At 41.1% G+C, this 13,018-nt stretch overlaps 3 long non-coding RNA genes across 8 annotated transcripts in view; 1 reads left to right on the top strand and 2 right to left on the bottom strand.

Annotated features, from left to right (window-relative positions):
* Positions 1-13,018, bottom strand: part of LOC141219049 (uncharacterized) — a 78,960-nt gene that overhangs the window by 51,924 nt on the left and 14,018 nt on the right. For 2 of the 4 annotated variants that reach the window (XR_012287688.1, XR_012287694.1), the window contains exon 1: positions 963-1,146. The exons of the other annotated variants lie outside the window; for them this stretch is intronic. This is a non-coding gene — a long non-coding RNA (uncharacterized lncRNA). Of the gene's footprint in view, positions 1-962; positions 1,147-13,018 lie in introns of those variants that run through there. 4 annotated transcript variants of the gene reach the window in all.
* On the bottom strand, positions 7,771-8,348 carry LOC141252853 (uncharacterized). The gene is made up of 3 exons (XR_012314130.1): positions 8,125-8,348; positions 7,993-8,050; positions 7,771-7,842 (listed from the first exon to the last, which is right to left on the bottom strand). It is a non-coding gene; the product is annotated as an uncharacterized lncRNA (long non-coding RNA).
* Positions 8,378-12,958, top strand: LOC141219028 (uncharacterized). Of its 3 annotated transcripts, XR_012287671.1 has the most exons (5): positions 8,378-8,444; positions 8,595-9,540; positions 12,194-12,604; positions 12,679-12,736; positions 12,887-12,958. It is a non-coding gene; the product is annotated as an uncharacterized lncRNA (long non-coding RNA). The 3 variants fall into 3 exon arrangements; XR_012287665.1 differs by having other exon boundaries at positions 12,194-12,736; XR_012287659.1 differs by lacking the exon at positions 12,887-12,958 and having other exon boundaries at positions 12,194-12,791.

Genomic DNA, 13,018 nt, shown 5'->3' on the forward strand with positions numbered 1-13,018 from the left:
TCAGCATGTACATCAAGATATAGCATACACTGATTCTCAAAGCCACGAAATTTGTCACGTTCACCATTAAATCTGAACGGAGGCAACCTAGGTGGGCTAGCTGGTGGCGGTATCCCAGACGGTAAAGTCACTTGTGCCGCCATTTGAGTACTAATGTCCTGGAAAGCCCATCCGTACTGGGAGTCCAAGCCCGCAAGTTTGTTTTCCTGAGCCGCCATTCAGGTATTTAAGTCCTGCAAAGTTTGTCCAAATGCTTGTTCATTACGTTCAATGCCTCCAAGATTCTTTTGCAGACCTTCCACCTCCTTCTGAAGAGATCTAATTACGGAATACACCTACTCTAATTTGCTTTCTGCAGACATTGTTCCAGCAGACTCCTTATTTTAGGCTAGAGTATCCTGTAATAATTATAATGGATACCACAGGAGTCTTTTTGCGTGGAACAAAGATACAACAGAACACAGCTTATAGGTGTCAAAGTGTATATTATAAACACACGGTGTTTCAAACAAGTGCAGACGAAAACTCAAAGTCCATAAACACTCAGGGGAAAATGCAATCAGCAGAGCAGTCTGTAAAGCGCAGTTCACACTAGAGGATGTTAGAAAACAAGGAAGTCTATATCAAGCCCATACACAAATATATATATAGATGCAAGGAAGTCCAAACAATATATATTAAATAATCCAGGGAGGCCTGGGTAGGAAGTCCCAGATAATGCAGCACAGTCCCGTGCTCTAAATGCAATCAGCAAAGCAATCTGTAAAGCACAGTTCACACTAGAGGATGCTAGAAAACAAGGAAGTCTTTATCAAGTCCATGCAAGGAAGTCCATACAATATATATATATATATATATTAGATAATCCAGGGAGGCCTGGGTAGGAAGTCCCTGATAGTGCAGCACAGTCCCGTGCTCTGCAGCTATCTAATGCAGGTGAGTCAGAGCAGAAACCAGCTTACCTGTTAGCAGAATGCAGGTGAAGACTGAGGCTCAGAGGTAGCAGGAGAAGGAGGAATACAGGTAACAACTGAATGCAGCAGAATCTCTGAGAGCAGCTAACAGAAGATCCACACAAGTCTGCAGGGCAGAGCAGGAAACTAGGAAACCACCAGTAACAGGTCACAGGCAGAATACTCTAGCACTGATTAGAGGCTGGGGTGGAGTTATAAAGCAGGAAGAAAAGGGGCACATGAGACAAAAGACACCATCTTGAAAGAGGGCAAAAATGGCCAAAATGTAATTAAAAATATTCGCAGTCCTGACAGATAGCTCTGCCATACCAAGTGGGACTTTTTACAATTCTGACCAGTGTCATTTTATGAGGTAATAACTCTGCAACGCTTTAACGGATCCCACTGATTCGGAGACTATTTTTTCGTGACATATTGTACTTCATGATAGTGGTAAAATTAATTTGCTGACTGGCATTTATTTGTGAAAAAAATGGAAATTTGGCAAAAATGTAGCAATTTTCAAACTTTGAATTTTCATGCCCTTAACATCTTTAACCCCGAGGGTGGTTTGCACGTTAATGACCAGGCCAATTTTTACAATTCTGACCACTGTCACTTTATGAGGTTATAACTCTGGAACGCTTCAACGGATCCGACTGATTCTGAGATTGTTTTTTCATGACATATTGTACTTCATGATAGTGGTAAAATTTCTTCAATATAACTTGCATTTATTTGTGAAAAAATTGGAAATTTGGCAAAAATTTTGAAAATTTCACAATTTTCAAACTTTGAAATTTCATGCCCTTAAAGAAATGTCACACAAAATAGTTAATAAATAACATTTCCCACGTCTACTTTACATCAGCACAATTTTGGAACCAAAATTTTTTTGCTAGAAAGTTATAAGGGTTAAAAGTTTACCAGCGATTTTTCATTTTTCCAACAAAATTTACAAAACCATTTTTTTAGGGACCACATCACATTTGAAGTGACTTTGAGGGGCCTTTATGACAAAAATACCCAAAAATGACACCATTCTAAAAACTGCACCCATCAAGGTGCTCAAAACCACATTCAAGAAGTTTATTAAAACTTGAGGTGCTTCACATGAATTTTTGGAATGTGGAAGAAAACAATTTAACTTTTTTTCACAAAAATGTTACTTTAGACCCCAATTTCTTAATTTTTGCAAGGGTAACAGGAAAAAATGGACCCCAAAATTTGTTGTGATTTCTCCTGAGCACGCCGATACCCCATATGTGGGGTAAACCAACATTTTGGAAACGAGACCCCCCAGGGAACTTATCTAGATGTCTGGTGAGTACCTTGAACCCCCAGGTGCTTCACAGAAGTTTATAACATTGAGTCGTAAAAATTTAATTTTCTCATTTTTCCCACAAAAAAATGTTTTTCAGCCTCCAATTTTGCATTTTACTAAAGGTAACAGGAGAAATTGCACTATACAATTTGTTGCGCAATTTCTCCTGAGTAAGCTAATATCCCATAAGTGAGGGAAAAACACTGTTTGGGTGCACGGCGGGGTTCGGAAGGTAAGGAGCACCATTTGACTTCCTGAATGTAAAATTTGCTTGAATAATTAGCGCATGCCATGTTGCGTTTGGGGATCCCCTAATGTGCCTAAACAGTGGAAATCCCCCACAAGTGACACCATTTTGGAAACTAGACCCCTCAGGGAACTTATCTAGATGTGTGGTGAGCACCTTGAACCCCCAGGTGCTTCACAGAAGTTTATAACATTGAGCCGTAAAAATAAGAAAATCTAACTTTTTCCACAAAAATGTCTTTTAGCCCCAATTTTTTTATTTTCACAAGGGTAATAGGAGAAAACGGACACCAAAAACTGTTGTGCAATTTCTCCTGAGTACGCCGATACCTCATATGTGGGGAAAACACACTATTTGGGCGTACGGCAGGGTTCAGAAGGGAAGGAGCACTGTGTGACCTTTTTGAATGCAAAATTGTCTGGAATCAAGAGTGGATGCTATGTCCCGTTTGGAGAGCCCCTGATGCGCCTAAATAGTGGAAACTCCCCACAAGTGACTCTATTTTGGAAACTACACCTCTTAAAAATTTTATCAAGGGGTATAGTGAACATTTTGAACCCAGAGGTACGACAGAATTTGATAACATTAGGTCATCATATTGAATAAGTTGTCATTAGTCTTGAGTGCAAGTGCTCGCTACTTGAGTTTGCATTGGGTACTCAGGTATGCACCATGTATTGCGGGTGCTCGAGTGACAAGCTCGAATCCCCATCCCGCATGTTTCACGGTTGTTAGACACCTCAAAAAAAATACAGGGATCGCTCGTGCATGGCAGGCAATCCCTGCAAGGTTTTTTTTGGCCGCGAAGCGTATGGGGTGGAGATTCGAACATATCACTCGAGCACCAGCGATACTTGGTGCATACCTGTGCACCCGATGCAAACTCAAGTAGCGAGCACTTGCGCTCAACACTAGTCGCCGTATCGTCATCATTTTTTCTTTACTTTTGATAAAATCCCAACCCCAACACACCCCAAACTGTAGCACATCCCTAACCCTAGCACAACCCTAAACCTAGCACAACCCTAAACCTAGCACAACCCTAACCCTAACCTAACCCTAGCATAACCCTAACCCTAGCACAACCCTAACCGTAGCACAACCCTAACCCTAGTTTATTTTTTACACCGTTCCTCGTGCGGTATAAGTGATTAGGCGACTTTTTTCTTCAGGTCGGTGCTATTTACAGCGATGCCAGATTCATATCAGGTTTTTATGATTGACAGCTGTCACACACTAAAAGACGCTTTTTTTTTGCAAAGACTAGTTTTCGCATCGCCATATTGTGAGAGCTATAATTTTTCCATATTTCGGCCGACAAAGTCACATGACGGCTTGTTTTTTGCGGGACAGAATAAACAAAAACCAACAATTGAGGAATTGTTTTTTTTTGTGCCGTTTCGCGTGTGGTAAAATTGATAAGGTATCTGTATTCTTCAGGTCACTACGTTTACAGCGGTATCACATTTATATAGTTTTGTGGGGGTTTTTTGCCGCTTTTACACAGTAAAAACTATTTTATAGAAAAAATATTTTTTTTTGTATCGCTTTATTTTGAGAGCTATAACTTTTTTATTTTTCGGCTGGTGGAGCTGTATGGCGGCTTGTTTTTTTCAGGACAAGATGACGTTTTCAGCAGTACCATTTTTATTTACATTCATCTTTTTATCGTGTTTTGTCTAGCGGTATGATGATAAAGCATCGTTTTTTGCTTCGCTTTTTTTTTTTTTTTTTTACCGTGTTCACGAAAGGGGTAGTTGGACAGTTTTATAGTTCAGGCTGTTCCGGACGCCACGATACAAAATATATGTACTTTAATTGGTTTGTTTCTTTTTTTTCATAATAATATTTATTTATGGGTACAATATATTTTTAGGGATTATTTTTTTCATTTTTTTTAAAAAAATTTTTTTTTATTACGTTTATAACATTGAGCCGTAAAAATAAAATTTTCACATTTTTCCCACAAAAAAGTTTTTCAGCCCCAAATTTAGCATTTTCATAAGGGTAACAGGAGAAATTGCACCATATCAGTTGCTGTGCAATTTCTCCTGAGTAAGCTAATGCCCCATATGTGGGGGAAAACCACTATTTGGGTGGATGGCAGGGCTCGGAAGGGAAGAAGCGCCATTTGATTTTTTGAATGTAAAATTTGCTTGAATAATTAGAGGGCGCAATGTTGCGTTTGGAGAGCCCCTGATGTGCATAAACAGTGGAAACCCCCCACAAGTGACACCATTTTGGAAACTAAACCCCTCGATGAACTTATCTAGATGTATGGTGAGCACCTTGAACCCCCAGGTGCTTCACAGAAGTTTATAACGTTGAGCCATGAAATTGATAAAAAAAACATTTTTCCCAAAAAAGTTTTTAGCCCTAAATTTTTTATTTTCAAAGGGGAAACAGGAGAAAATGGACCCCAACTCCTGAGCATGCAGATACCCCATATGTTGGGGAAAACTACTGTTTGGGCGCACGGCAGGGCTCAGAAAGGAAGGAGTGACATTTTGGAACGCAGACTTTGATGGAATGGTCTGAGGGTGTCATATTGCGTTTGGAGAGCCCCTGATGTGCCTAAACAGTGGAAACCCCCCCCCCCCACAAGTGACCGCATTTTGGAAATTAGACCCGTCAAAGAATTTATTTCGATGTGTGGTGAGCACCTTAAACTCACAGGTGCTTCACAGATTTTTACAACGTTGATCTATAAAAATTAGTGTTGAGCGAACATGCTCGACACTGCTCGGTACTCGCCCGAGCATCACGCTACTCGGGATGTTCGGCGAGCACCGAGCATTTCCGGGTTACTCGGGCGGGAGCTCGGGTCTCCGCCCTGCATGTTTGGCGCTCTTTACAGAGCCAATGAACATGCAGGGATTGCCAGCCAGTCACTGTAATGCCGCAGCCATGTTGTTTGTGGGCATTACAGTGATTGGCTGGCCACACAGCGTCACCTCGAGTATTTAAAACCGGGCGCCGCCATCTTGGACACAGTCGCTCCGGATCAGACAGTGTAGGGACAGCGCTGCTGATTTAGGGAGAGATATATCCTGCAAAATAGTTAGTGTAGGGTCTGTAAAGGCTGCCAGATCAAACAAACAGTCCTTCTCAGGACTAATATCCATCCCAGGTATATCAGGCAGGCAGGCAGGCGGTATAGGAGACGCAGTCGTTATACCAGCAAACGCTGCATTACAGTCCTGTGTGCTGCCCCTGTTGCTGAAATTGCTGGACTTAGCTCCAGGTCCCGGGGGCCAGGAAAAATCCTTTTTTTTAATCTGAATCCTCTTTTTTTTTTCCTCCTTCACAATGTACAAATACCCATCCTATTAACCTTTTGGTGTCCCCCCCCCCCCCCCCCAAAAAAAAAATAAAAAAAAGTGTGCCTCTGATTTTTCAGACACAAATATATCTGTTGAAAATAGTCTGGTGTAGGCCAGAGAAATAGAAGTGTGGTTTTGCAGTTCTATGGGCCATTTGTATCTAAAAAAAACAGTTTGAGTGTGTCGCTCACTGTTCAGCCGCAAATATATATATTTAAAAAAGTCTGGTATACACCAGTAAATTATTACTGTGGTTTTGATGTTCCACGGTAAAACATCTCTATTATCCTGTTTTTGGCATTTTTTGCTGTATAAAAATAATAATAGTGTCTCCCTGATTTTTCAGACACAAATATATCTGTTGAAAATAGTCTGGTGTAGGCCCGAGAAATACAAGTGTGGTTTTGCAGTTCCACGGTACAAACCTCTGTATTATCCATTTTTGGGCCATTTGTATCTAAAAAAAACAGTTTGAGTGTGTCGCTCACTGTTCAGCCGCAAATATATATATATCTTAAAAAGCCTGGTATACACCAGTAAATTATAACTGTGGTCTTGCTGTTCCACAGTAAAAAAATCTCTATTATCCTGCTTTTGGCATTTTTTGCCGTAAAAAATAAATAGTGTCTCCTGATTGTTCAGACACAAATATATCTGTTGAAAATAGTCTGGTGTAGGCCCGAGAAATACAAGTGTGGTTTTGCAGTTCCACGGTTCAAACCTCTGTATTATCCACTTTTAGGCCATTTGTATCTAAAAAAAACAGTTTGAGTGTGTCGCTCACTGTTCAGCCGCAAATATCTCTATTTAAAAAAGTGTGGTATACCCCAGTAAACAATAACTGTGGTTTTGCCATCCCACGGTAAAAAATCTCTATTATTCAGGTTTTGGTAGTTTTTTCTGTAAAGAAAAACAGTAGTGTCTCCTGACTGTTGTGACACAAAAATATATCTGTTGAAAATAGTCTGGTGTAGGCCAGAGAAATAGAAGTGTGGTTTTGCAGTTCTATGGGCCATTTGTATCTAAAAAAAACAGTTTGAGTGTGTCGCTCACTGTTCAGCCGCAAATATATATATTTAAAAAAGTCTGGTATACACCAGTAAATTATTACTGTGGTTTTGATGTTCCACGGTAAAACATCTCTATTATCCTGTTTTTGGCATTTTTTGCTGTATAAAAATAATAATAGTGTCTCCCTGATTTTTCAGACACAAATATATCTGTTGAAAATAGTCTGGTGTAGGCCAGAGAGACAGAAGTGTGCTTTTGCTGTTCCACGGTAAAAAATCTCTATTATCCTGCTTTTTGCATTTTTTGCTGTAAAAAAAAAAAATAATAGTGTCTCCCTGATTTTTCAGACACAAATATATCTGTTGAAAGTAGTCTGGTGTAGGCCCGAGAAATACAAGTGCGGTTTTGCAGTTCCACGGTTCAAACCTCTGTATTATCCACTTTTGGGCCATTTGTATCTAAAAAAAACAGTTTGAGTGTGTCGCTCACTGTTCAGCCGCAAATATATATATATTCAAAAAAGTCTGGTATACACCAGTAAATTATAACTGTGGTTTTGCTGTTCCACGGTAAAACATCTCTATTATCCTGCTTTTGGCATTTTTTGCCGTAGAAAATAAATAGTGTCTCCTGATTGTTCAGACACAAATATATCTGTTGAAAATAGTCTGGTGTAGGCCCGAGAAATACAAGTGTGGCTTTGCAGTTTCACGGTTCAAACCTCTGTATTATCCACTTTTGGGCCATTTGTATTTAAAAAAAACAGTTTGAGTGTGTCGCTCACTGTTCAGCCGCAAATATCTCTATTTAAAAAAGTGTAAGTAATGATAAGAAAAAACGCAGCACTACTGGACCTGGGTGCTTGAGTAGGGTCCAAAGCCTTGAGATATAGTGATAACCTCAGCACACCAATTGATATAAAAGGTACTTTTATTAGCAGTCCACAGTAAAGACGTTTCGGTCAACACGACCTTCATCAGTGTACTGCATATAAACAGAAATATACAGAAATAGAGACATTATAGTGATTGTAAAATTACAATATATATTATGAGACATATATAAAGAGAAGAGGTCTATGTGTCTATGTAACCTTTATCCAGCAAATAAAATAAGAAGAACGGAGCAACCTACCAAATTACTGGGATGGGAGCAGGAAAGAGGAAGGAGATGGGACCCAATACTGGGGATCCTATGGAGAGAGTGCATACCATGAAGATATGTGGAACTGGAATAGGGTGAGGGCTATAAGAGAGGAAAACATACCGTGTAGGTGAAGAGCCTGAAGTAAAGTGCTGCCTGGATCGCGGTATCCACCGCTGGATATTAGCAGGGTGTGTGTATAGAGGGACTGGCTATAAGTATGGGTGTAGGGGAGGAGGATTTGGCAGTCAGCCAATGAGAGCAGTGAAAGTGCCGGTGAATAGCGCTAGATGCGGTGACGTCACAGGAAGTGACGCGAGGCGGGGAGGTGCCGGCTTCTGATTGGTCCGGTGCCGCGCATGCATGGTATGCACTCTCTCCATAGGATCCCCAGTATTGGGTCCCATCTCCTTCCTCTTTCCTGCTCCCATCCCAGTAATTTGGTAGGTTGCTCCGTTCTTCTTATTTTATTTGCTGGATAAAGGTTACATAGACACATAGACCTCTTCTCTTTATATATGTCTCATAATATATATTGTAATTTTACAATCACTATAATGTCTCTATTTCTGTATATTTCTGTTTATATGCAGTACACTGATGAAGGTCGTGTTGACCGAAACGTCTTTACTGTGGACTGCTAATAAAAGTACCTTTTATATCAATTGGTGTGCTGAGGTTATCACTATATCTCAAGGCTTTGGACCCTACTCAAGCACCCAGGTCCAGTAGTGCTGCGTTTTTTCTTATCATTACTTACTCCTGTCCGCAAGCACACTGTTGTGTCATGTCATCAGTAACCTTTTCATATAACGCAGATGAAGCATCTAACATCATTTCCCAAACCAACCTTTCCAGCGAATTCCTTAGGGTACCACCCAGCGAAACACGTGGGCGGGACCTGGAAAAAGAACGCAGACATCTCACCAATATTGAGTTACACTGCGCAACACTCACAGAGTATTTAAGAGTTCAGAGGATTCCTAGGGGACTAAGGGTACCAATCCGTCCTACTCTTTTCTCTGACATTCCTGATTATTGTAGCAAATTTGAACTCATCCTTAATAAATGTTCTTTTGATTTGATGCTACTAACAGTGGACTTTTTACATAAGGCAATCACTACAACGAAGGAACAGATCAAAAACATCGAATCCCAATTGACGACCTCGATCAGCCCTGAGGATCTCCAGACGCTTCAAAGCAAAATCCAGACCAACATTGATCTGCACAAACGTGATACCGAAACTAGAAAAAGGAACAAGTTCGCTAGAGATCTCCAGGACTACGAACAGAACCGAGTATACAGATGGCGAGACAATCCCTCTACAAACAAATATACCCACCGCACAGCCAAGTCTTCAACCGACTACACTTCCTCCGGATCCGACATGGACCAAAGACAGTCCACTATTCAGTCTGTTCCTTTTTTAGGTCAAACACGAAGACGTCCCAACAGAAGAAGACGAGGCGAGGCAATAGGAACAAGGGGAAATCTGGACTTCACACGAATTACCCGATCACAGACCCACAACTGGTGGTAAATATCTCTTCCAAAACTCTCAACGTTGCACAAACATCTGTTCTCCAAAAGGGACTTTCCTTCTGCCCCACATACAAATACAATACCTTTAAATTAGACATGGAGCTACAACGCTTTTACCGTACCTTACGTCTGAAAACTCACTTTGCACATAATCCTTCTAACGCCACTCCTCCGGTCATTACGACCGATATCACAGCCCAAGACTTAGGTCTCCGGTCTAAGAGCAAATATAGGCCTCCTCGAGGCACACATCCACTTGAAACCTTCATAGGGTTCGTGGATGGGGCGTTTCAAAAATTGCGCTCCAATATTGACAAGGGCAGAACACATTATCAGACGAATCTCTCTCCTCTTGACCGACAGGCCCTACGAAGCCTGCAAGAGGACAAAGATTTGATAATAAAGCCAGCTGATAAAGGTGGAGCGGTAGTGGTCATGAACAAATGTGATTACATTACGGAAATTCTAAGACAACTTAATGATGAGTCCACATACCGTAAACTATCTACGGACCCGACCACAAAAATACAAACACTCATCACCTCGACACTACAACGTTTTTTAACAGCCAATGTCATTGACTTAAAAACGTATGAATACTTAATAAATCCACATCCAATTATACCGGTATTTTATGTCTTACCCAAAATCCACAAAAGTCTTACCCAACCCCCCGGGCGTCCTATTGTGGCCTCTACAGATTCCGTTTTATCACCTCTGGCAATCTTTTTAGAGAAGATCCTCACACCACTCACCCAAAAAAGTCCATCTTATCTATTAGATACAGGTGCCTTTCTTGAGATCATCAAAACACTCAAACAAGTTCCTCCAGAAGCCATCTTAGTGTCCTTAGACGTCACCAGCCTCTATACCTCAATTCCCCATGATCGGGGTATCCAAGCTGTCACACAAATGTTGAGGGACTCAGATACCAACCCATCTATAATTGACTTAACCGTAGAACTCCTAACAATAGTCCTTACACATAACTACTTCCTCTTTCAGGATACATTTTACATACAGACCAAGGGGACCGCAATGGGCTCTAATGTAGCCCCCCCTTACGCAAACTCCTACATGTCCACTTTTGAGACACAGTATGTATACAGCAATCCATTGTTTCAAGAACATTCCATTCTATGGAAACGATACATAGACGACGTCTTTTGTATCTGGACAGGTTCCCAGGACACTTTAGATGAATTCTTTATGGCTCTTAATACCTCCTGTCCAGGTTTACATTTTACTCTCAACCACCACCCGCATCAGATCAACTTTCTAGATACTCTAGTTATCAAAGATGCCTCAGGACTATTGACCACTGACATCTATAGGAAATCCACAGATCGCAACACACTTCTACATTTTGCAAGCAACCACCCAACCCCCATGAAACATGCCATTCCCAAATCACAATTCCGGAGGGTTGAACGTATTGTGACAGATATGACATTACGAGAAGTCAGAGTAAAAGAAATGACACAGAAATTCGTAGAAAGAGGATATCCTCAGGACCTCCTTCATGAATCACAGGACCACCATACACAACCACGACGAGAGACATCCGATCGTACTCCATTTGTACATACATATCATCCTCTAGCTTACACCATACACCGCACGATACGGAAACATTGGAATATTCTTCAAACAGGCTACCCTACCATCAAATCTTTTCATCAACCTTTTCTACCTTGCTTTAAAAGAGCACCTAACATCAGAGATTCATTAGTCCGAGCTGACATAGGGACATCGTCCCTTGGTCCCCAGCAAAGATTTCTACAAACCCCTAAGAAAGGAACCTTTCCATGTCTACATTGTCATCAGTGTCACAATATCCTTAGAGGGGATACTATCCATCACCCACAAACAGGCAAGAAATACAACATTAAGGGTTACTATACCTGCGACACGAATTTTGTTGTATACCTAGTGAAATGCCCCTGTGGCCTGGTCTATGTAGGGGAAACAACTCAACCTATCAAAGACAGAATCTCCAAACACAAATCCACCATCAGATGCAAAAATTTACTTTTACCTATTCCCCAACACTTCATAGCAGCAGGACACAATGTGTCCCAATTGCGATTCCAAGTCATAGAACAAATCAGACCACTCCGCCGTGGGGGCAATCGAATCCAAACCCTCAAACAGAGAGAGGCATTTTGGATTCATCAACTGCAGTCCCTTTATCCCAAAGGGCTCAATAAGGATTATGATCTTCACTCATTTATTTAAATTCACCTGATCCGGTATTACTCCAGTAGGGACCCCAGCCTATATGAGTATATCCCTCCTACTCCACAATGGGTCAATATCTAATCTTTATTTTGCTTTTTTATCAGTAGGATCATGATTGACGTACATTCACCTATTATATGGTATCTTGACCACACTACGATTATGATCTTCACTTATTTTATTTAAATTCACCTGGTCACATATTGCTCAAGCAGGGACCTTAGTTTATGTATGGATATCCCTCTCACTCTTTAATGGATTAACATTTAATCCTTATTTGTTGTTTATCATGAGATCCATGATTGATGCATACCTACCTATTACAGGATATCATAACAATATTGTGATGTGCTTTTGACTGTGTTGTGCCATGTAACTTCAACTGACAATTTATTTCATGTTACAGATTATGGATCCATACCCACCCTCGTCCTTCCATACCTCTCCAACCCTCCCTCCCGATGGTGAAACGCTTCCTGCTTCTTTTTTCCGGCAGTATATCACATACTCCAAATACAGAAACCACTTCCTGGTCCCTGGAACGCACCTGCACGCCGGCTGACACGCACGCATGTGCGCATGCGCGGCACCGGACCAATCAGAAGCCGGCACCTCCCCGCCTCGCGTCACTTCCTGTGACGTCACCGCATCTAGCGCTATTCACCGGCACTTTCACTGCTCTCATTGGCTGACTGCCAAATCCTCCTCCCCTACACCCATACTTATAGCCAGTCCCTCTATACACACACCCTGCTAATATCCAGCGGTGGATACCGCGATCCAGGCAGCACTTTACTTCAGGCTCTTCACCTACACGGTATGTTTTCCTCTCTTATAGCCCTCACCCTATTCCAGTTCCACATATCTTCATGGTATGCACTCTCTCCATAGGATCCCCAGTATTGGGTCCCATCTCCTTCCTCTTTCCTGCTCCCATCCCAGTAATTTGGTAGGTTGCTCCGTTCTTCTTATTTTATTTGCTGGATAAAGGTTACATAGACACATAGACCTCTTCTCTTTATATATGTCTCATAATATATATTGTAATTTTACAATCACTATAATGTCTCTATTTCTGTATATTTCTGTTTATATGCAGTACACTGATGAAGGTCGTGTTGACCGAAACGTCTTTACTGTGGACTGCTAATAAAAGTACCTTTTATATCAATTGGTGTGCTGAGGTTATCACTATATTTAAAAAAGTGTGGTATACCCCAGTAAACAATAA

This window comes from Phyllobates terribilis, unplaced genomic scaffold, assembly GCF_046119375.1.
Source record: "Phyllobates terribilis strain yellow unplaced genomic scaffold, ASM4611937v1 Scaffold_2__4_contigs__length_985480577, whole genome shotgun sequence".
Lineage (NCBI taxonomy): Eukaryota > Metazoa > Chordata > Amphibia > Anura > Dendrobatidae > Phyllobates > Phyllobates terribilis.